This window comes from Tachypleus tridentatus, chromosome 1 (genome assembly GCF_004210375.1).
Source record: "Tachypleus tridentatus isolate NWPU-2018 chromosome 1, ASM421037v1, whole genome shotgun sequence".
NCBI lineage: Eukaryota > Metazoa > Arthropoda > Merostomata > Xiphosura > Limulidae > Tachypleus > Tachypleus tridentatus.
Genome location: NC_134825.1, coordinates 116,069,163 through 116,092,672, shown reverse-complemented (window position 1 = coordinate 116,092,672; position 23,510 = coordinate 116,069,163). Strand labels below are relative to the sequence as shown.

Here is a 23,510-nt window from a genome sequence, read left to right as displayed (position 1 = left end):
ATTGTGATGTCTGACATTTTACTGTGTATTGTAATGTGTATATGTTATCTTACTGTGATGTCTGACATTTTACTGTATATTGTAATGTGTATAGATTATCTTATTATTATGTTTGACTTTTCACTGTACATTGTAATGTGTATAGGTTATCTTATTGTGATATTTGACATTTTACTGTATATTGTAATGTGTATAGATTATCTTATTGTGATGTTTGACATTTTACTGTATATTGTAATGTGTATAGGTTTTCTTATTGTGATGTTTGACATTTCACTGTGTATTGTAATGTGTATAGGTTATCTTACTGTGATGTCTGACATTTTACTGTATATTGTAATGTGTATATATTATCTTATTGTTATGTTTGACATTTTACTGTACATTGTAATGTGTATAGGTTTTCTTATTGTGATGTTTGACTTTTCACTGTACATTGTAATGTGTATAGGTTTTCTTGTTGTGATGTTTGACTTTTCACTGTATATTGTAATGTGTATAGATTATCTTATTGTGATGTTTGACATTTTACTGTACATTGTAATGTGTATAGGTTTTCTTATTGTGATGTTTGACTTTTCACTGTATATTGTAATGTGTATAGGTTATCTTGTTGTGATGTTATCTTATTGTGATGTCTGACTTTTTAAGGTACATTGTAATGTATATAGGTTATCTTATTGTGATGTTTGACTTTGTACTCTATATTGTAATGTGTTTCAGTTATCTTATTGTGATGTTTAACATTTTACTGTGTATTGTAACGTATATAGGTTATCTTATTGTGATGTTTAACATTTTACTGTGTATTGTAATGTATATAGGTTATCTTATTGTGATGTTTAACATTTTACTGTATATTTTAATGTATATAGGTTATCTTATTGTGATGTTTGAGTTTTTACTGTATATTGTAATGTGTATAGGTTATCTTATTGTGATGTTTGACATTTTACTGTATATTGTAATGTGTGTAGGTAATCTTATTATGATGTCTGACATATTACTGTATATTGTAATGTGTATAGGTTATCTTACTGTGATGTCTGACATTTTACTGTATATTGTAATGTGTATAGGTTATCTTACTGTGACGTCTGACATTTTACTGTATATTGTAATGTGTATAGGTTATCGTATTGTGATGTTTGACATTTTACTGTGTATTGTAATGTGTATAGGTTATCTTACTGTGATGTTTAACATTTTTCTGTACATTGTAATGTGTATAGGTTATCTTACTGTGATGTTTAACATTTTACTGTATATTGTAATGTATATAGGTTATCTTATTGTGATGTTTGAGTTTTTACTGTATATTGTAATGTATATAGGTTATCTTATTGTGATGTCTGACATTTAAATTGTGGATGTTTTCTTATTACAGTTTTCCAGTAAACTTTTGTGTTATTTGTTTTAACTGACGTTGTCTACTTGCTACAGATTTCCAGTAAAGTTTTGTTTTTGCTGAGGTTGTCTACAAGCGATTTTTATGACTATATATAAATGTAATCTACACCTATCATACTAGTGTTGCTAACGTTTCTATTTTACTTCCTGTATATATAGTTTTGTATTATAAAATGCGCCCTATCTTATCTTATTGCTTTATTTGATATACTTCTTGAACACATGGTTAAAGTCCATCTTCGATTTCCTTTCTCTGTTTCTTCTGTCGTCGGCGGTTTTGAACCGATAAGTTGTTGGTTTGCATCTCATGGCGCAAGACCCTTTTTGTCGTGTTTTTTTTTTTTTTTCAGTATCCATAACGATCACGTGGCCGATGACTCGTCCAATCACGAACTGCAGTTAGAAACAAACAAATCTTGAAATACTTGACGTAACATCCATGTCTTTCCTTCAGATTTTAGGCCTATGGCGGTTTCGGATACTTCCCTTCTATTAGCAAGGCAGTGTGAATATTTATATAATTATCACAGAATCAAAACAATGCGTGAGTTACAAAATACGCGAATACAATTCAAGTTTTTCGTTCCTATATAATCAATTACAAAACAAGCTTTACGTTAAACGATTCAACAGTCTCGGTTGTCGTTGAACCGGATTGGCGCTTCGCGACATTTTACCCATGATACAAACGTCAGTTTATTAAGGTGTAACTCACTTTTGAATTTTTATTTATTGTTTGGAAACAAACTAAATTCTTAAACACAATTCATTAAAACATCCAACAAGGATTTTTTTTCGTGTTTGTGGACATATTGTTTAACGAAGTCTCCAGTGCTACAAGTTCACGTGGAGTATGGGATTTATGTTTCGCTTCTCTTCTTTGTGAGTATTTGGGTATGATGGATTTTAGATACCCAGGTTAACTGCAAAAGACCTCTTCCTTCATGCCTAACTTTTATTCCAGCTACTATTATGTTGTACTTGTAGTGGTTTACGGCCAGAGTAATCTACAGTACTCTGGCCCTTTTGGAGGCAAGGTCCATATATATATATAACAAAAAAACAACTGAATATTGTACTTATTCTGAACGTCTAGTGCATGGTGGATTCGTGTTCGAAGAACGGTTTGGTTTGTTTTGAATTTCGCGCAAAGCTATTCGAGGGCTATCTGCGCTATCCGTCCCTAATTTAACAGTGTAAGACTAGAGAGAAGGCAGCTAGTCATCACCACCCACCGCCAACTCGTAGGCTACTCTTATACCAACGAATAGTGGGATTGACCGTCACATTATAACGCCCCCACGGCTGAAAGGGCGAGCATGTTTGGTGAGACCGGTATTCGAACCCGCGACCCTCAGATTACGAATCGAACGCCTTAACCCACCTGGCCATGCCGGGGCCTTTTTCTCCAGTAATAATATTCTTTATTTATTGATTTTATATTTTTACGAATTTAGTCTGTTTGTTAGAAGTTGGTGAAGCCAATCCGCACACGATTCATGGAGTTAATTAGCTTACTTTTTTATCAGAAGCTCACGGAGTTAGTGTGAAAACGTTACGGTGATTAGATTAGGATTTTGAGTCACAAACTAGACTACATTATCCAAGCATTGGGTTCTTGGGTTATTTCTTGTTTGTTTGTTTGTGTCAGAATTTGTGCACAACGCAACAAAAGGAATATATATATGCTCATAGCCATCTCTTAATTTTGAAATAATTGACCAATAAGAATGGAGCTATTAAGCAGCACCCACCGCCAACTCTTGGCCTAGTCGTGCCTGGCCAGATAATATGATTTGACTGCCAGTCGTTTAAAACACCCCTGACTCTAAAATGCGGAACACCCCTTTTCTTTCTTTTTTTTTTTTTTTGGGGGGGGAGGGAGGTAGCGAGACCGATCCACGAATTCTCAGATTAACATTCCAGGCACGCTAACCACTGAGCCATTCATTTTCGGATTAAGACCAGACTGAATTTGTAGTTATTTGCCCAAAGAAAACACTTGAAAACAGGTAAGTTCGTGGCACGATTTAACTAATCAGCACGTTTAATTCTAAAATACATTTAATTTTTGTGTAATACAGTTTTAAAAAAATTGTTTCGAAAGTTTCCGGAGAAGCATGGTGGTGGGACTACTCTGGCCATCACTCGGTTTCGAATCTGGACAGGAAGGAAATAGAAGCAGGACAGTGGTTTGTAGTTAACCGTACGCCATCAATAAAACTAACGTATATCTGAAAACACAATTTACTTTGTCGAGCAGTGAATAATAAATGTAAGGACCACAAGGAGAGGAACTAACTCCATTTGAACAGGTAGTGTCACAAGGTATGGACACGTTTCGTTAATCAAATACAATTCACGAATCCAGTCAACTTAACAAACAAGCGGTGGAGCTCATTTATCTCATGCTCCATATCTGAAAATGCGTTAGACGCAACGTACAAAACTGCAAAAATCAAAACCGTATTCTAACCGAAACAGGTAGCATATTGTATTTACTAGCCAACGTTACCATGGAAAGGTTTCGAAGAAATTTTCTTTTCGTGCTTACGAAGTGCTTAGAAGATACAACCGTGCAGAAATAAATGCTTTGAGTTTTGTTAGTTGTCAGGCATCAACTGGGTTATCTGCGAATTAGTCGGCGCAGGGATCGAACCCCGAATTTAAACGATATAAGCCTTAAAGTTTCCTTCTGAGCTGTTAGCTAAGTTTCCTAGGTTGTTCAAGACTGAGGACTGAATTTACCATTTTTTAAATTTTTTTTATTATACATAAGTGCAATCTACACGACGACCTAAACAAGCACTGACGTAACTTGGTTAGGCTACAAGTTCTAGGTCACACCTAGCCTATCCAGTGGTGGGTCTCGCTGCTGGCGACGCGCGTGCCAAACAATAAACCAAATAGAAGTGGGGCAGGCAGACAGGCTACAGGGAAATCCCGTCCTAAGCTGGAAGTATGTCGTGGGGTAGTAAGGTTAAAGGAAATAAGCAGACATGACTGTCAGTGGTATTTTATTTATGTACCATAAAACACTGCTGTTTAGTTGCTTGTTTGGTCTTTCTTCAATCAACAACATCTACTTTTGAAGGTAATCAATGATTCGGGCAAGTGGGTCAGAAATTACTAATATATGTGTCCTATCAACACCCGTCTCCTCCTTTCATTCTCAAAGTAGTTTCCAGAGCCATTTGTCGAAGTATCTCTACCACTCTGTTTTGTAAAACTTACGACTTTTTCTTGTATTTAAACCACATATTATACTTAAATTCATACGGCCAAATCACAATAATTATAAACTTTCCTATCCGTATTCAAATCTAGGACACGAAATCAAATTATTCGAAGAAACTGGATGAAATATTTTGTAAGTGGAGTGAAGATGGTTCTTTTACCTTGGAATCATATTCACTAACAGTTTTGGACAAACCTGTTCTCATCCCGGATCATTTTAGTGATAAGTTTGGAGTTTAATGCTATGTTTACTCCTAGATAAGCTTGGAGTTTAACGCTTAGAGATTAAACGCAATGTTTAATCCTAGATAAACTTGGAGTTTAACGCTATGTTTAATCCTAGATAAGCTCGGAGTTTAACGCTATGAGATTAAACGCTATGTTTAATCCTAGATAAGCTTGGATCTTTATCATATGTTTAACCTTCTCAGTATTTTGGAAATAACTTCGTTCGACCCCACTGCCAAAACTATTGACTCAGAGGCAATCACATGACAATCTAAATGGAATGGATGTGAAATATATAAAATGTGTCCATGTATGAAGTGGTAATTGTTTGCAATGGTATTGCAATAGTTCTTGGAAATCAAAGAAACCATAAAATTATTAAGAAAAACATGTTGCTGTGAAGATTGGCGTTTCTCAGTAATGCAAGAAGAATAACTGGTAGAGTCTGCAAAACTAGAAACCGGTTGAGAGATTTGTCCTGGTCATGACTGATATGTTTTTGAAGACTAGTTGGTAAGTCACAACTTTTAGTAACCCAAATCAGTACGTAACGACTAGTAGTCAAGAATTGGTAATCTTATTGAAGTCCCACGTTTATTAATCATTTAAACATTCAAAAATGGCTTAAGTTAAGCCTAGATCTACGATGACGTAGTAGCCGCACATGCTACGTCAGACTACTTACAACCAATGACATTTAACAACCTCTTGTACTAATAAAACGATGTGAGATTTACACACACACGGAGTTTCTGATTTTTATTAATTCTATAAAAACACATTTCTACATACAAATCAAAAATCTAACAAACACGTGGGGTGGTAAGACAACAGAAAGAGATTGAAAGTGATCGAAGAATTATGGATTTTCACAATAAAAGTACTATTACTTTTAATATTCCATTTTTATTACATGAACGAAAATTTTATCTATAAAAGGATATGTGATGTAACTTACCACCAGTAGTATAGGTCATACAATTATCACCTATTAAAACAAAGTTACTGACCAAAAGTATCCTAAAAATGTATCAATAATGAGGAAAGCTAAGCAAATACAAGTTTATCAAGGTTTAAAAAGAAAACAAACAAGATTTCTCCGGATTTGTTTTTTTATTTTTATTTTCCTCCCCCCTTTTCCACACGCTTTTCTCCAGATTTCCTCATTTTTTCCAGATTCATAACCACAGCATTTGAAATTTCATATTATTTTACACAAAACATATCTCACGAAATATATGTGTGTGTTTGGTTTTCTATAGCAAAGCCACATCGGACTGTCTGCTGAGTCCACTGAGGGGAATCGAACCCCTGAATTTAGCGTTGTAAATCTGTAGACTTACCGCTGTACCAGCAGGGGACTCTCACGAAATATCGTATGAGCCGAACAGATAAACCTCCATCTATATCGAAGTGGTGCGAATGTGGACCTGAGGTCATTTTAGCAAAAGCCTGGAGGGTCATTTGTGTAGGATTTAAGTTGGTGGACAACAAAACAAGCCTTTGATTGCATACTTATATAATTCTTAAAACTCATTTTGGACCTTTCAAGTTCATCCCTACAGGGGGCGGAGGGGTCTGTATAATTCCAATATTTTCTGGTAGATATGCTTCATGGAAATAGTGTTAAGAAGCCGACACGAATTGCTCGCTCATTTAATTACAATTAAGGCGGTGATGTTCGGTAATTTCTCAGAATATTCAAATTATTTTAAGCATAACTATTAAGATGAAAATTTCCCAGAAGGCTTTGTGATGGATTTCAGTGTTAGATAACGTTAGTTGAGATTTGTTTGTTTTTTCAAGAATGTTGCGCAACATTAGTTATACGAGAACTATCTGAGTGTTGCCGGGCGTCCGTTAATTCGAAATGATAGGATAAAAGGAAGGTAGCTAGTTAACAGCACCCACCGCCAACACGTGGGCCGCCCTTGAGTTATCGAATAATGAGATTTCCTCTTTAATCTTATGAAACTTCCATGAGCCCAAAACAAAAGAGTTCTTACTGTTAAGAGGTTATTTCTTTTTCATGGAACTCGATTTCAGACAACTAACTTAGGTCAAGAACGGTCACCAATCAAAGTTCTTACCAGATGGTCAGCCTTAGAAGCTGGTATTTTTAGTGAACTAATAAGTTATTGATGATCAATCGAGATTTTTTTTTCAAATGATAACTATCACAAGTAACTTTTCTTTGATTGTGAGTCTACGCGTCTGTAAACACGAATTCGGCTGTACTGGTTAGGGTAGCTGTAATTTGGTTTTCTTGTAAACATTGACTACAAAAACAACTCAAACTCCAGGTGTTTGGATCAAATCAAAAGAACATAAAATAATGAAACGGATGTTCCTTGCCACGCTAAAAGTAAAAATATTTATAATATTATTCACTCGAGTACATGTAACTTCTTTTTTTTACCTGCGTATTGCGTAGTTTTGTTGTATCTGCGTGCGACGGCTTTGATATAAATACCAAACCACATCAAAGCATACTGGATTATATTACCTTCTAATCGTGTGTGATTATAATTTGATCGTTTGCTATATGTCATTTTGGACAGTGGCCAATTATCACGAGACACCTGTACATTTGGTTAAAAATTTATTTCTTATTGGCTGTTCGTTGCTTCACGCGCAGCTAAGCGCGAGGTCAGTGAATCATACATTGCACGTGCACGTATTTGCCAGGAATTATTCCTGCGAATTCTGTACAAGGTCGTGTTGCGTTGTTGCCAAGCCGAAAAGCAGACCAGCCAGCCAGCTGCTATGGGCTGACGAATAACCGGACACAGGACTGTGCTACTGCTAGGCCTTGCTTTCTTGGTAAAACCACAACTAACCCACGTCAAAATTCGTTGGCGGCTGCGTGGGCGGTAGCACTCACATGCGTGTGAGTTTTCCAAGAAGCAGCTTTTCATTGAGTGACACACTGACTGGAAGAATAGACTTGCCACATCGACTGAGTGCACTCAATCTGGTGACGACGCGAATTTCTGCGTGTTAAAGAGTTCTCCTATTCATTGTCGATACTTGAACAGGTGTGGTTCGGCCTCACGTTAAATGTTAGTAGACCTAATTTAAACAAATAGGTACAAAAGTCTGTCTGAACGGCATGTGTCATTCGTGCTGCTATTTAAACTGCTGTCTATTGCAGTGCCAGCGTTTAGTAGAAAAGTGACTGTAGTCTGGACCAGTTAATTCAAGGGGAAACCGAACGGCTGTAATAATGCGAACCGGACTGAAGTGAGCCGTGTATCAGTCTTTTCAATGCGTAGTTGACCAGGTTTCAAAACTTTAGTTAGATTATCATAAAATTAAGAAGGTAAGATTACAATAAGCAATTCTTATATTTCAGTACTAATATAGAAAAACACCAAAACTAAACCGGATAATCTACATACGTTTTTGTGGGTTTTTTTCAAATCCTCAAATATGAATAACAACGATTGTTCAAAGAACCGTACAACATAACAGCGATAGCTTTAGTTGCTATTTAATGTATTTGAAAGAAGTTTATAGTTTTACGTGAATTATAACTCTACCGTAGGGCCTCCAGAAAAGTGAACCAATGTTTTTTTGTATCCATTCAACTGGTGTTGTTTCTGTTTCAAGGAGCCACCATTTGTACCCACAAATCTCTTGGAGACTGAGAACGCAACCGTTACTCGGAATGAGTAAGCTATTTTGTTGCATATCCCTGAGTCATTGCTTATTAAGTGTGTATTATTAAACACAGTCGGAACGGAATTGGTTTCTGCATTTCCCGTATCACTATACCAGCCGAACTTGGATGCGCTTTGATAGACGATATTTATTTGTTTGTTTCTGAATTTCGTGCAAGGCAACACGAGGGCTATCTGCGCTAGCCGTCCCTAATTTAGCTGTGTAAGACTAGATGGAAGGCAGCTAGTCATCACCACCCACCGCCAACTCTTGGGCTACTCTTTTACCAACGAATAATAGGATTGACCGTCACATTATAACGGCCCCACGGCTGAAATGGCGAACATGTTTGGTGCGACGGGGATTCGAACCCGCGACCCTAAGATTACCAGTCGAACGCCGTATTTGCTATCAGATTTAAATGTGTTTCAGCAAAACCTTATTTTTGCGTTCTCATCTTGTGCTGGTAAACGACTGTTGAATAGTTTGTTACCGGGCGACTCTTTTCTTGTTTTTATGACAATGACGGTCTCGTTCAAAAGCAGCTTTCATGTTTCATACTTGTTTGTTATAAATAATCATAAGTGTAAGATATTTTAGTGTAAAATTAAAACAAAATAAACCACGAAAGTTGTAGTGTAACCATGGTATTATACTTAACATTATTTTTAAGTATAGTTTTTCCAATGATGAAGGTTCATTATTTCTTTCGCGCCCGCGTCGCGCTAAACATGCTCGCCCTCCCAGCCGTGGGGGCGTATAATGTGACGGTCAATCCCACTATTCGTTGGTAAAAGAGTAGCCCAAGAGTTGGCGGTGGGTGGTGATGACTAGCTGCCTTCCCTCTAGTCTTACACTGCTAAATTAGGGACGGCTAGCACAGATAGCCCTCGAGTAGCTTTGTGCGAAATTCCCAAAAAACAAACAAACAAAAACAATCATTATTTCTTATGACAGAAGACTTTAGTAGGTACCGAAATATTAACAGAGGCTGATTAATAAATGGTAAAAAGTGTTATGGAAAGTAGTCTCTGCGAATTTAGAACCAAAAGCTTTCGAGAAAAGACTACAACAAAACATTTCACGGTCATTTCATAACGTTACGTGACGTATCAACCTCCTGCCTACGTTCTTCCTTCCATTCATGGACCTCTGCATCTTAGCAACCAACCGTAAAAGGATTGCGTCAACCGATGCGGTTTCTTTGTCAAAACCTACAATTTACACCAACGTATCCCTGCACCCTAATTCACATACTAGGAAAAGAAGGCTGTGACGTAAACACGGACGGAAGTTGAACTAGTGACGAAAGTTCTTTCTTTTGTTGCAACTGTCAACACCTAGACGAAGCCAAACGACCGGAAATGCATCCTACTTGTCCCATCATGCCGTTCGAAAGCAAAGCTAGAATACGACATTTTAGGCTTAAGAACGACGGAGGAGTAGAGTGAAAATGTTTATCGTCTGTCGTTGTAGGTTTTATAAAGTAAGTGTTGACTTTAGCCTGGAAACGCATCATTTTCGTCCGTTATCAGATAACAAAAGAAGTTTTGAAACTAAAGTCAAGATGTAGGCCTAACTTTGTAGCTGGTTTGGAATCTCGAACGTACATATCATGGAAAATGGAATGACTTAATGGTGTTGTATTGATAGAGCTAGTTTTAAATCGTGTCGCTTACGCAATACATTTCGAATACCCTGCTCAACAAGGCGTAGTTTTCGATTGAGTAACGCCATTAAAATAATATTGTGATGTAACAGTTCAGGTTTGTCACCACTTATCTGAGCTGCGTATCTAATCTACGGGTATCGTTCGTTCTTAAGGTTTCCTACTGACGTAGAAATATGAGTTTGTTTTGTGATAAAGAATTTATCTTGAAAGATGGAAGTGTATTTAACTAATTAAAAATTTACTTTTCAGTTGACATACAGCAGACTTATTTAAGAATGTTGTATAATATGTATAATTATTAATGTTTTATTTTAATTGTAATATAACTTTGAACCTTTGTTAATTAACGTGTTTTATCCTTTTTATGTTTAGGGACTAAACACAAACTTTGTATAAGAATACTGACGCAAGCCTACTGAAGTGATTAAACTTCTTTATCGCCCCCTGTTGACCAGTGTACACACGAAGCTGCAAGGAGCTTCTCCAAATTTTTCAAATATTCTAGGTGAACAGTATTTTCCTTACGCGCATATCCAAGATAAAAAAATACGCGTGATAATGTATCTGTGTCACGTAGTTTTGGGTTTAAGTTAGTGTTTATAGATTACCATACTAGAACCTTTCTATCTACGCCAATAACGTAAACAAAAAAAAATCCTGAATGAACAAAATGGTTTCTCTTGCTTGCTCGAAATTCAGGTTGAAAGTATCATATTTAAAATGATCATATTTTACGGACTGTTTGTTCTAATTGAGCTAAATTTCATTGAGAGCACACTGAGGATTATATTTTTCGACTTGGTACAGGAAGTTCAGAAGTTTTCAATATGGACTTCGTCAATTTTCATTATCATATCAAGTCCATTCCTAGAGGCCCCGGCATGGCCAGGTGGGTTAAGGCGTTCGACTCGTAATCCGAGGGTCGCGGGTTCGAATCCCCGTCGCACCAAACATGCTCGCCCTTTATGCCGTGGGGACGTTATAATATGACGGTCAATCTCACTATTCGTTGATAAAAGAGTAGTCCAAGAGTTGGCGATGGTTGGCGATGACTAGCTGCCTTCCCTGTAGTCTTAAACTGCTAAATTAGGGACGGCTAACGCAGATAGTCCTCGTCTAGCTTTGCGCGAAATTCAAAAACAAACAAACTATTCCTAGATGAAGCTACTGAACGTATATTTTGTTCTGTACAGTGTCCATCAATTCTTCCATATATCGTTAACACTATCGTGTATTGTATTCAAATGAATAATATTGGATTACTGAAAGAGAGGTAACGGAAGTATTGTGAATGAGAAGAGCTGTGTTTTAAAACAACCTAGTCCAAGCCTTTCCAATTAACTGGTATAACTGTCCTTCTCGACTCTTAAACAGTTGGAATGTTGTGGGTCGCAGAATCAATGATGGCCGCCATTTTAGGGATAAGATTTTGAAACGTGGAGTAACCTTCATAAACATGGTGTATTTAAAACTCTGTTCAGTTATTTAGTTATTTTGAATTTCGCGCAAAACTACTCGAGGGCTATCTGCGCTAACCGCCCTGAATTTAGCAGTGTAAGACTAGAGGGAAGGTAGCTAGTCATCACCACCCACCGCCAACTCTTGGGCTACTCTTTTACCAATGAATAGTGTAAATCACCGTAACATTATAATGCCCCCACGGCTAAAAGGGCAAGCATGTTTGGTGCGATCGGGATTCGAACCCGCGACCCTCGGATTACTAGTCGAACGCCTTAACACACTTGGCCATGCCGGGCCAACTCTGTTCAGAAAAATAGGTTTCGATGTATATTGAACAATTCATTATATTTACATTAAATAACGTAGCTTTAGAAGAATGCATCTAATATGCTTTTTTAAATTATTATTGGTATAACAGTACTGTAAAATTTATTCACATAGAAAAGAACTTGGGTGAATGATAGAACAACGTGTTTTTAATATAATGAACCGAACTGTAATGTAACCAATTTACTATGTTCTCTCTGTGGGGCATCCGTTCGTAAATTACGCTTAATATTTAGTATCAGTGACTAAGTTAGTGATTTTGCTAGAGTCTACAGAAGAGAAACGTTCGTCGCGTTCACCAACCACAGTATGGGTTTTAGAAGAAGTCGCCACCAGTTGATTGTACTTCATCAGGTGCTCTGGTGGATTTGCTCCAGGCATCTCATGGAGTGCAACTGATAAGTGGTACAGTATCGTCCAAGGCTGTCTTCATCTTATTAGTACAGCTGTAACTTTCAATTTTCTGTGATCACGACATCTTGGCATATATCATGGGTAGAAACCAGTGTTTACATAAAAGGTTTTCTTACTCATATAGCATGGGTAGAAACCAGTGTTTACATAAAAGGTTTTCTTACTCATATAGCATGGGTAGAAACCAGTGTTTACATGAAAGGTTTTCTTACTCATATAGCATGGGTAGAAACCAGTGTTTACATGAAAGGTTTTCTTACTCCTTTGCTTATACGAAATTCAAGTAAGTCTTTATTTTGTGTATTTAAAAGTGAAGCCTTAGAGTGTGAAGTGTATATATTAGGACACTTGGTAATGACACATTTTATAATATGAGCGTTGTTGCAAACTGGTCTACAGTAACGACCGAAGTCGGTAATAAACCCCAAAATATTTTAGGATGTAACTTAGTATGAGGTTTATATAATTCGTGCTACTCTTATCGTGTTAACCCTCGAATCTTCTACGGACACAAACATCATATATATTTTAAATGTATTTATCGAAACTATTTTTTATCAGATTGTTTGACGGTTCATAATGTTACTGTTTACAAGAACCCTAGTAACAAATGTGTTATTAATGTTAATTTCTGATCAAAGCAAAGTAATTGCTGAAATGAAAACTATAAATCATCTGCAAATAAATATAGCTAATTAAATATAATTTTCTTACGTATAAATATTTAGAATGCACTCTTTTATTAGTTGGGTCAACAGTAAGAACGTGAAAAAACATTACTATGTATTAAAATTATAATAACATAAAGAATTGGGTGTGGTTTACAAACACTAGTTGTTACATTCAAATACTATCGTATAATCGAATAAGCAAAGCATTCACTACGTCCATTAAAAATGGTCCTTTGACCAATGAAACCCAAATAAACCACTTCGACAGGTTTAACTTTAGGGGAACGTGACACCTCAGAGAAACTGCTGTATCACAGATCACTGTTTCGGTTTAACAAGAAGGTTATGAAAATTAGCTACACGTGGTGTTTATGAGAGTATAAATAACGGTTAAAAATTATATGAATGCCTGGATTATACACTGCATAATGGCCCGGCATGGCCAAACCTGTTGAGGCGTACGACTCCTAATCTGAGGGTCGCGGGTTCGCATCCCCGCCGCGCCAAACATGATCTCCCTTTCAGCCGTGGGGACGTTATAAATTAACGGTCAATCTCACTATTCGTTGGTAAAAGAGTAGCCTAAGAGTTGGCGGTGGGTGGTGATGACTAGCTGCCTTCCCTCTAGTCTTACACTGCTAAATTAGGGACGGCAAGCGCAGATAGCCCTCGTGTAGCTTTGCGCGAAATTCAAAAATAAATAATACATAATTAGAAAATTGTTAGTACAATTAATACGTAACAATATTAAATGTTTTTTTTTTTAAATACAGCTGACAAGGGGAAATACTAAATGTTAAGTTTTCTGTAAAGGTCAAAGAGTAAACTTAATTCCCGAGAAGTCTTAATAATAATACAGTTAAAACATTGTAAATGTGCAAATTATTATGAATGAATTTAACTAATGGTATAATATCGTACCATATATGGAACAGTTATATAGTATTATTTAGTTTCATTCAGATGACCATATTAATAATATATAGTACGAGTTTAAACTAAATATGGTAAATAAAACTAACAATAGGCAAAACACCTGATTGGCTCTTTATTATTTTCAATTATTTTTAAGAAACTTAAGTGTACTTAAGTTTTAAAGAGGTTGCAATAATCTGTAAAACTTCTAATAAATAATTTGTCGAAAGTGAAAATGAATGAATGTTGTGCTTAAAAAGTGACGAGACATTTCGTTTGTGAGTTTTATTAATCTGTTCTTGAAGCCTCGTAATGTTGGATAAGTATTACTGTATCTGATAAGCTGGAAGTAATAACCAATTCAGCGTAAGTTATTTCAATATTAGGTGATTAACGGAGTTTTATTGTATTCTTTATTACTAAAAAAAATTCAGAATAAATATAAATGTGTAACATGTTATATGTCCACTGGCATTCCTTATATTGTGTTGAAAGATATATTAGTCGAATCAAATGTGCTGTGAAAAGAAACAATACAGTGGCATTGTCATAGGTATGGCCAAGTGATTAGGACGTTTGACTCGCAATCTGAGGGTCGCGGGTTCGAATCTCCGTCCCACCAAACATTCTCACTCTTTCAACCGTGGGGGCGTTATGAAGTGACAGTCAATCCCACTAGTCGCTGGTAAAAGAGTAGCTCAAGAAGTGGCGGTGAGTGGTGAAGACTAGCTTCCTCTAGTCTTTCACTGCTCAATTAGGGACGGCTAGTCACAGATAGCTCTCTTGTAGCTTTGCGCGAAATTTGCAACAAATAAAGAAACATTGCCATAAATACATCTGAGTTTGCTAACAGAAAGCAATCAATTTACGAGAATCATTGAAATATTTTTAAATGGTTGATGAAATGCCTTTTAGTTTTATTAATAGGAAGATTAGCGTTAAGGTTATTAGAAACCTTCTGTTGTTGTAGCTTCAAAGCCTCTAAGCCTGAGGACAAAACATAACGCTAAATACCAGATATGGAATATGGATACACCCGCTGACCATAGAGGAACGTTTTTAAATGTTTTTGTTGTGTTGTTAAGTGCAATGTAATACCTTTCAGTTCGAAATGGGGGACGGTTATCCTCAGATAACCTTTGTGCGAAATTCTGAAACAAACAAACGGTTGTAGAGGGAACTGGTTCAGGTAGCCGGAAAGTATTGTTTGTTTTTGAATTTTGCACAAAGCTGCTCGAGGGCTATCTGTGCTAGCCGTCCCTAATTTAGCAGTGTAAGACTAGAGGGAAGGCAGCTAATCATCACCACCCACCACCAACTCTTGGGCTACTCTTTTACCAACGAATAGTGGGATTGACCGTCACATTATAACGCCTTCGCGCCAAACATGCTCGCCCTTTCAGCCGTGGAGGCGTTATAATGTGACGGTCAATCCCACTACCCTCAGATTACGAGTCGCACACCTTAACACGCTTGGCCATGCCGGGCCTAGCCGGAAATTATTCCATATCGAATACAGACTTAGATATTTCACAAGTATTCGCGTGTTGTTTTTTATTACTCATAAACATTGAAAGTTGTTCTGAGAATTAATGATTTATATTTCATAAAGTGGTTTCCTTCAAGTATCAACTAAACTTTCTGACGCACTAGATTATTTTTATCTATATTAAAACAATATTGAAGAATCATCCTGGATGTACGCCAGGTGATAAATGAACAGAACTAAAGTAGTTTCATACAAGTATGTTTTTTTTTTGGGTTTTTTTAACTGCAGCTAGCCGAATTAATCGGATGACGAATGCAGTAAGTCGAAAAATAGATCTATTAAAAGCAGTATCTCACGGTGGTGTACTTTCGCTTATATCCACTGTGGATTTAGAGTTGCTTGATAGGGTCAGCTTAACCCACTGAAAGTTCAACATCGATAAACACTCCGTAGTTTCTTCAGCTTTCTCCGTTAATATGTTGTCATATACATAACCCTATAAGGAGAAAATATAGGTATAGATGTCTGCCGATATATATGATTTACAACATGACAGCGGTTTCAAATAGCTGTACACCGACGTTAACTATCTTTATATCAGACATAATAATTTGAGAAACTTGATAATAGCCATTTTGTGTCCTATTTTTTCTCTTTCTTAATTAATATCAAAGACACTGACGCTCCAAATGCTCAAACTAATATTATCCTTTCATGTACCCCTAAGATTTTTATTTTAAAACTAATCGACTATGAGAGAGTGTCGGATTGATTGGCTGTACCAATGTTTTGTAAAACTTACACATTACGGATACTTCAAGTTTTGTTTAAAATGAAGCTTGAATGTTTTTGTCTTTCACAAGTAACTGGGTTAAAACTCCAATTTTTAATTAATGTTAATATAAAACAGACTCCTACAAAGGGCTGGGGTCACCTGAAACGACGTGGCGAACAAGTTCGGATCCTCTTCAGATTACAGCTCGACTGTATATAAGTTGTAACCAGATAGAAGTTTAACTAGATGTTGGACTTTCTGTGTGTCTCTCTCTTTATGTATACACACACTCACGTAACATGTATATGCTTAAAGTGTGTAAATGTATATATATACATACAATATGTATAGATTATCGCTCGATAGTCAACTAAAACCTGAGATATATTTTATGTACCACTTTATAGACCGTACCCTGGGGACCATTTTTATTTGTGCAACATCTTTGATTTGATTTTTGTTTGGGATTGTTTTTGTTTATTAGCATATAGTGTGTATATATATCAAATATACACTGCCGGCCAAAATCTTAAGACCAATGAACATAAAGAAAAAATATGCATTTTGCGTTGTTAGACTCAATCACTTATTTGAGTAGAGCTTCGATAGATGAAAATAAGAAAAGGGAAAATAAAAATCTCAACATTTAATAGGGAAAATAAAAATCTCAGCATTTAATAGGGAAAATGTGAATACAATGAAATTAGCCTAAATACTAGCAGGTCAAAAGTTTAAGACCATACTGAAACGAAGCATTAATAGGTTAACACGTAACGAAAAGGGAAAATAAAAATAAAAACTTTTTTAGTATTTAATAGGGAAAATGTGAACACTATGAAATTAGTTTAAATACTAGCTGGTCAAAAGTTTAAGACCCTCTCAAAAAGAAGTCCTAAACAGGTTAGGAAATTCCCAACAAGAGGTCTCAGTAGTGAGTTGCACGGCCATCACTGCGAATAACTGCGAACATTCGCTTTGACATGGTCGATATAAGCGTTTGCAGAAGGCTGGCTGGAATGTTATTCCAAGTGGTGAAGATGGCTTCACGACGATCATGCACTGTTTGGAATTGACGTCTATTCCTATATACTTCCCTTGCCATCCATCCCTAAACATTTTCAAGGGGGTTCAGTTCGGGCGAACACGCTGGATGGTCCAAATGAATCACGTTATTCGCCATGAAAACGTCCTTTGTCCTGTGGGCATTGTGGATTGCAGTGTTGTCCTGCTGAAAGATCCAGTCATTTCCACACAAACGAGGGCCTTCAGTCAATAAGGATGCTCTCTCCAACATGCCAATGTAGCCAGCTGCTGTTTGACGCCCCTGTATAACCTGAAGCTCCATTGTTCCATGGAAGGAGAAAGCACCCCAGATCATGATGGAACCACCTCCACTGTGTCGTGTAGCAAATGTCTCTGGTGGGATATCCTTATCGTGCCAGTAACGTTGGAAGCTATCTTGACCATCCAGGTTAAATTTTTTTTTCTCATCAGAGAACAAAACCTTCGTCCACTTTTCTACGTCCCATGTTTGGTGCTTCTCAGCAAAGTTTAACCGAGCTGTTTCGTGGTGTGGAAGGAGGCGTGGCCTTTGAAGACGTTTACGGTTTTTAATGCCTTTCTGTCGCAGATGCCGTCTTATTGTTATTGAGCTGCATTCTGCGTCCGTAAGGGCTTTAATCTGATTCGACGATCGGCTGGTGTCTTGCCGGACAACCCGTCGAATCCTCCTGCTCAACGCCGGCGAAATTTTCTTGGGCCGATCACTTGAAATTCTCGTTCTGTATACCTCAGGGTCTTTTTAAGAAATTTGTAACAGAAGTTTTACTACGTCCAATCTCACCAGCGATAGCACGTTGAGAGAGACCTTGCTTTTGCAACTCGACAATTCTGCCACGTTCAAACTCTGTCACGTTTTTACCCAATGCAACACAGGAGATGTCAGTGGTAGATGTTGACAACGCTAATGGTTGAACACAAATGACTAAATTTCGTTACGTGTTAACCTATTAATGCTTCGTTTCAGTATGGTCTTAAACTTTTGACCTGCTAGTATTTAGGCTAATTTCATTGTATTCACATTTTCCCTATTAAATGCTGAGATTTTTATTTTCCCTATTAAATGCTGAGATTTTTATTTTCCCTTTTCTTATTTTCATCTTTCGAATCTCTACTCAAATAAGTGGTCGAATCTAACAACGCAAAATGCATATTTTTTTCTTTATGTTCATTGGCCTTAAGATTTTGGCCAGGAGTGTATATATCTATACATAATATTATATGTTTAATACATTAATATATTTTGAGATTGTTATTGGTCATTTTTTAGTCCCTTTAAAGAAGAAATGTGCCTGACCTTAGTGATATGTACTTTCAATTATGGGCGCGATATAAATGTGACAGTTAACTCCACTATTTGATCCAAAGAGCCACTTTTGTGTGGAACTTTGCTGCTAGGTGGGTATCTCCCTTCCCAATGGTCAATAGCTCAGAACTGAAACTGAAGCTAACTGTACTGACTTGACCATTTAGCTCACTTGTGCATGAAGGTGGAAATTCCGGTAATTTAACAGGCATTGGAAGTACAAGTGAAACGTTTGTATAGTAGAACATTAAAGTTCAGTATATATTCGACTTAGAAAAGCATTTGATTTAACTTAAAAATGAATAAAACAATTATTTCTATTTAAAGCTTATGTGGGGTGTGACCTATTGGTTAGCCTGCCAGTCTTTTGTCCCTAGGGTCAATGGCTCACGTCTCTTTGCCTTTAAAACACGTTCCTAGAAATTAGGTGTGGGTGCTTTTAAGTAGCAACCGACCCTCTGAGTTTATTATTTCTTTTAGCGCAAAATTACGCCATGAGCTACCAGCGCTTCGTTCACCACGTATAATCGACCCGCAGATTTAACGTTGTAAGTCCTTAAATTATTTTCTGATCCACCTGAGGACTCAGAATTAGGGATTGCTGGTGCGTGTCACCCTCGTGTAGCTTCATGCCAATATTCGACAAAAACAACATATAAACTGGCAAGGGAAATGAATCTTAAAAAAATGTTGACAGAGAAATTACTCAATTAATATTAATTAATTAATTAATTAATTTTGGTAAGAGTGGGCAGAGCCAAATAAATATGGCTATGAAAAGTGGGAGTACATTAAATAACGTTTCTAATAGACATCGAGTTGGATATACTGATGGAGAATATGAAGACATTGCCCTTCAGAGCTTTGTATTATAATAAAATTGTCTTTAGTTTTTATCAGAAACTGTCAAGATCTTAAAACCAATTATGATGACTTCATTTCTTAAAAAAAACCACCAGCTAAAATATCTTGGAGCCAGTTATGATTACCCCTAGTTTTTTTCAAAAAACGTCAAGTAAAAGATCTTGAAACCAATTATGATGACCCCATTAAAAAAAAAAACACCAACTAAAATATCTTGGTGCCAGTTATGATGGCTCCTAGTTTTTTTCAAAAACCGTCCAGTAAAAGATCTTGGAACCAGTTATGATGGCCACTAGTTTTTCAAAAACCGTCAAGTAAAAGATCTTGGAACCAATTATGATGGCTCCATTAAAAAAAAAAAAAACTAACTAAAATATTTTGGAGCCAGTTATGATGTTCTCTAGTTTCTCAGAAGCCGTCAGGTAAAAGATTTTGGAACCAATTATGATGATCTCTTCAGTATATATTTTATCCACATTCCAAAAAGACTAACGGGTTTTATACAAATTGTCCTGATGAAGCCACGAGGGTGAAACGTTGACTGAAATAAAACTTTTTATTGTTGCCTACAAAAATAAAGAACATTTGTTTTTTCTCTTTCTTAACGATGTAATAGATTCTGAATGTAACATATAAGAACATTCTATGCTTTCTTGATTTGCATTTATTAAAATAAAAGTTTCAGAATCAAATGAACTGAGTCAGATAAGAGCTTTGAACTGAGTCAGATAAGAGCTTTGTTTTAGTTTATGGTACTGGTAGAGGATGTCTGCTTTGGCACCACGATGAATAACAGAGTAAAACTCATTTTCATTAAGAGGAAATCAGACGTTTTTCAAAACATTACCTGGTAAAGAAAATATATATTATGCCTCTCCAGAGTTACCTTATCAAAAGTTTTATTGAAATTACAACTTAACCGTTTAAAAAAAAATAACCACAGTTAATGGAAAAGTAGGTTTATTTTCTTCATTTATTTTGTATGTTTTTCTTATAGCAAAGCCACATCAGGCTACCTGCTGAGTCCACCGAGGAGAATCGAACCCCTGATTTTAGCGTTGTAAATCCGTAGACGTACCGCTATACTAGTGGGGGGATCTTCATTACTAACTCATATATCAAATGATTTCACTTTTTATAAAAATTGTGAAAAGCCTTTTCCAATAACCTTACTATTCACGTTAGCAACAACCAACTCGCGTTGTATTTAGATAACAGTGTGTCACTTATACTTACAGTGTTACAGTTCTGAGAACCTTTTCAATATGGTGTTTTAATAATCGCAGAAAATGAAGGTATTACGAAGGTAATCCACGTTAGGATTAATATTCATTAATCTGGCCAGTTAGATTTAACGTATAAAGATAAAACGTGTTTCATTCTTTCTTGGCACATTTTACAGTCTCTGGATTGGGCGTGATGACCCAGAATGGGGTGCCTGGGATATGAATTCATGGTTCTTTTGCGAAAAAATGGCTACCAAGATTCGGGTCGTGGCTACTGTTGATGGCTGTCAAGATTCGGGTCGTGGCTACTGTTGATGGCTACCAAGATTTGGGTCATGGCTACTGTTGATGGCTACCAAGATTAGGGTCGTGGCAACTGTTGATGGCTGCCAAGATTCGGGTCGTGGTTGCTGTTGATGGCTGCCAAGATTCGGGTCGTGGCTACTGTTGATGGCTACCAAGATTCGGGTCGTGGCTACTGTTGATGGCTACCAAGATTCGGGTCGTGGCAACTGTTGATGGCTGCCAAGATTCGGGTCGTGGTTGCTGTTGATGGCTGCCAAGATTCGGGTCGTGGCTACTGTTGATGGCTACCAAGATTCGGGTCGTGACTACTGTTGATGGCTACCAATATTAGGGTCGTGGCTACTGTTGATGGCTGCCAAGATTCGGGTCGTGGCTACTGTTGATGGCTGTCAAGATTCGGGTCGTGGTTGCTGTTGATGGCTACCAAGATTCGGGTCGTGGCTACTGTTGATGGCTACCAAGATTTGGGTCGTGGCTACTGTTGATGGCTGCCAAGATTCGGGTCGTGGTTGCTGTTGATGGCTGCCAAGATTCGGGTCGTGGCTACTGTTGATGGCTACCAAGATTCGGGTCGTGGCTACTGTTGATGGCTACCAAGATTCGGGTCGTGGCTACTGTTGATGGCTACCAAGATTCGGGTCGTGGCTACTGTTGATGGCTGCCAAGATTCGGGTCGTGGCTACTGTTGATGGCTGTCAAGATTCGGGTCGTGGTTGCTGTTGATGGCTACCAAGATTCGGGTCGTGGCTACTGTTGATGGCTGTCAAGATTCGGGTCGTGGCTACTGTTGATGGCTGTCAAGATTCGGGTCGTGGCTACTGTTGATGGCTGCCAAGATTCGAGTCGTGGCTACTGTTGATGGCTGTCAAGATTCGGGTCGTGGCTGCTGTTGATGGCTACCAAGATTCGGGTCGTGGCTACTGTTGATGGCTACCAAGATTTGGGTCGTGGCTACTGTTGATGGCTACCAAGATTCGGGTCGTGGTTGCTGTTGATGGCTGCCAAGATTCGGGTCGTGGCTACTGTTGATGGCTACCAAGATTCGGGTCGTGGCTACTGTTGATGGCTACCAAGATTCGGGTCGTGGCTACTGTTGATGGCTACCAAGATTTGGGTCGTGGCTACTGTTGATGGCTACCAAGATTAGGGTCGTGGCAACTGTTGATGGCTGCCAAGATTCGGGTCGTGGTTGCTGTTGATGGCTGCCAAGATTCGGGTCGTGGCTACTGTTGATGGCTACCAAGATTCGGGTCGTGGCTACTGTTGATGGCTACCAAGATTAGGGTCGTGGCAACTGCTGATGGCTGCCAAGATTCGGGTCGTGGTTGCTGCTGATGGCTGCCAAGATCTGGTCGTGGCTACTGTTGATGGCTACCAAGATTCGGGTCGTGACTACTGTTGATGGCTACCAATATTAGGGTCGTGGCTACTGTTGATGGCTGCCAAGATCTGAGTCGTGGCTACTGTTGATGGCTGTCAAGATTCGGGTCGTGTTGCTGTTGATGGCTACCAAGATTCGGGTCGTGGCTCGTTGATGGCTACCAAGATTTGGGTCGTGGCTACTGTTGATGGCTGCCAAGATTCGGGTCGTGGTTGCTGTTGATGGCTGCCAAGATTCGGGTCGTGGCTACTGTTGATGGCTACCAAGATTCGGGTCGTGGCTACTGTTGATGGCTACCAAGATTCGGGTCGTGGCTACTGTTGATGGCTACCAAGATGGTCGTGGCTACTGTTGATGGCTGCCAAGATTCGGGTCGTGGCTACTGTTGATGGCTGTCAAGATTCGGGTCGTGGTTGCTGTTGATGGCTACCAAGATTGGGTCGTGGCTACTGTTGATGGCTGTCAAGATTCGGGTCGTGGCTACTGTTGATGGCTGTCAAGATTCGGGTCGTGGCTACTGTTGATGGCTGCCAAGATTCGAGTCGTGGCTACTGTTGATGGCTGTCAAGATTCGGGTCGTGGTTGCTGTTGATGGCTACCAAGATTCGGGTCGTGGCTACTGTTGATGGCTACCAAGATTTGGGTCGTGGCTACTGTTGATGGCTACCAAGATTCGGGTCGTGGTTGCTGTTGATGGCTGCCAAGATTCGGGTCGTGGCTACTGTTGATGGCTACCAAGATTCGGGTCGTGGCTACTGTTGATGGCTACCAAGATTCGGGTCGTGGCTACTGTTGATGGCTACCAAGATTCGGGTCGTGGCTACTGTTGATGGCTGCCAAGATTCGGGTCGTGGCTACTGTTGATGCTGTCAAGATGTTGCTGTTGATGGCTACCAAGATTTCGTGGCTACTGTTGATGGCTGTCAAGATTCGGGTCGTGGCTACTGTTGATGGCTACCGAGATTTGGGTCGTGGCTACTGTTGATGGCTGTCAAGATTCAAGTCGTGGCTACTGTTGATGGCTGCACTCCCTCTAGACCATCAATTTGTAATTAAAAACGACTTTCCACAGATTGTTCTTCTGTAGCTTCACGTGAAGTTCTGAA

The 23,510-nt window shown here is 38.1% G+C and overlaps 1 long non-coding RNA gene across 1 annotated transcript in view; it reads right to left on the bottom strand.

The window, feature by feature from the left end:
* Positions 1-20,028: 20,028 nt before the first annotated feature.
* LOC143222240 (uncharacterized) overlaps positions 20,029-23,510 on the bottom strand; it is a 119,292-nt gene continuing 115,810 nt past the window's right edge. Inside the window, exon 3 of the long non-coding RNA XR_013012120.1 lies at positions 20,029-23,505. This is a non-coding gene — a long non-coding RNA (uncharacterized LOC143222240). The remainder of the gene's footprint in view (positions 23,506-23,510) is intronic.